The sequence below is a fragment of the Camelina sativa genome, chromosome 10 (genome assembly GCF_000633955.1).
Source record: "Camelina sativa cultivar DH55 chromosome 10, Cs, whole genome shotgun sequence".
Taxonomy (NCBI): Eukaryota; Viridiplantae; Streptophyta; class Magnoliopsida; order Brassicales; family Brassicaceae; genus Camelina; species Camelina sativa.
The window spans coordinates 8503983-8505706 of record NC_025694.1 but is presented as its reverse complement, the minus strand read 5'-3'; the positions used below and the strand labels follow the sequence as shown (position 1 = coordinate 8505706).

The following is a 1724-nucleotide window of genomic DNA, read 5'->3' as shown; positions in this document are numbered from 1 at the left end:
AAAACGAAGTTGTTGTTGTTGAAAAGCTCCAGCATAGAAATTTGGTAAAGCTGCTTGGTTATTGTTTAGAAGGAGATGAGAAAATACTTGTCTATGAGTTTTTGCGCAACAAAAGTCTTGATTACTTCCTCTTTGGTCAGTTAAATTCGATACTTAGCCTAAGATATAATTTTCAAAATGCATACCATTTTGTGTTACACTAACATTGTAAATACGATTTGTGTAGACTCTAGAATGCAGATCCAGCTTGACTGGGCAAGACGGTACAAGATCATTGGAGGAATTGCTAAAGGCATTCTTTATCTTCACCATGATTCACGACTCACAATTATACACCGTGATCTCAACGCAGGCAACATCCTTTTGGACGATGATATGAATCCGAAAGTTGCAGATTTTGGAATGGCGAGAATTTTTGGGATGGACCAAACGGAAGCCAATACAAAAAGAGTAGTTGGAACTTAGTAAGTATTGCTCTTCCCATTCATTTCATTTCTTTCACTCAACACAAAAACTAAGACTTGTGGCAGTGGTTACATGTCTCCTGAGTACGCGATGTACGGCCACTTCTCCATGAAATCAGATGTATATAGTTTTGGGGTCTTAGTTCTTGAGATTATAAGCGGCATGAAGAACAGTAGTCTCTATCAGTTGGATGGTAGTGTTGGTAACTTGGTTACATATGTGAGTATATAGCCTTAAAACTTAAAAAAAAAAAATAATGCTTTCTTTGATTTGACCTGAGTACATATTATGAAAATGTTGAATGTTTAATAGACTTGGAGATTATGGAGCAATGGGTCGCCGTTAGAGCTTGTGGATCCATCCTTTGGAGATAACTATCAAATAAATGTAATAACCAGGTGCATCCATATCGCTTTACTCTGTGTTCAAGAAGATGTTGAAGATCGTCCAACTATGTCAGCAATCGTCCAAATGCTCACTACTAGCTCGATAGCTCTCGCCGTGCCTAAACAACCTGGATTTTTCTTTAGGGGTAGGCATGATCGAGTAAGAGAAGTTGCTACATCTGTGGATAGGCTTGCTCCCTGTTCAATCGATGATGCTTCCATTACTAGCGTTGCTCCTCGTTGAAGACAAAACTATATTCACTAAAATTAAGCTTGTGCTATATGCTTCCATTGTGCTATATGATTCTAGACTATTAAGCTTGGACTATGAACAAAGATTCGTGTAAATTAACATGTCTTCCTAGTAAGATTATGATGACACACTAAAGTTTATGAAGAATGCGAAACAGAGAATCATTACAAATCATGTTAGATAAATCAAATAATATGTGCATGTTTAGCATATTTGGTTTTGATACATATCAAACTTAGCCCTGCTTTCAGCGAGGGCTAAGACATGTGATCGATACAGAACAAGCAAAAGACATGCTAGTAGACCGACCAGGCTGCAATCTCTCGGCTAATGGGTTTGGTTTGGATCTGACCCTAAAGACAAATCCTGGTGGTTGAGGCACATGAAGAGTAATTGAAGTATTAGTGAGCATATGAAATACTGTAGACATCGTTGGACGATCGGCAGGATTTTCTTGAACACATAACAACCCGATGTGAATGCATCTAATGACTTCATTTCTATCATAATTCTCCCCCATGGCTGCGTCTACCAGTTCCAACAATGATTCAGTGTTCCAAAGCCTCCATACCTATACAAGTCATATATCAAGAAACTAAATGTTGAGAGCCATGATCGTT

General features: G+C 38.2%; 1 pseudogene; it reads left to right on the top strand.

Moving 5' to 3' along the window:
- LOC109126945 overlaps positions 1-1673 on the top strand; it is a 4710-nt pseudogene extending 3037 nt beyond the window's left edge.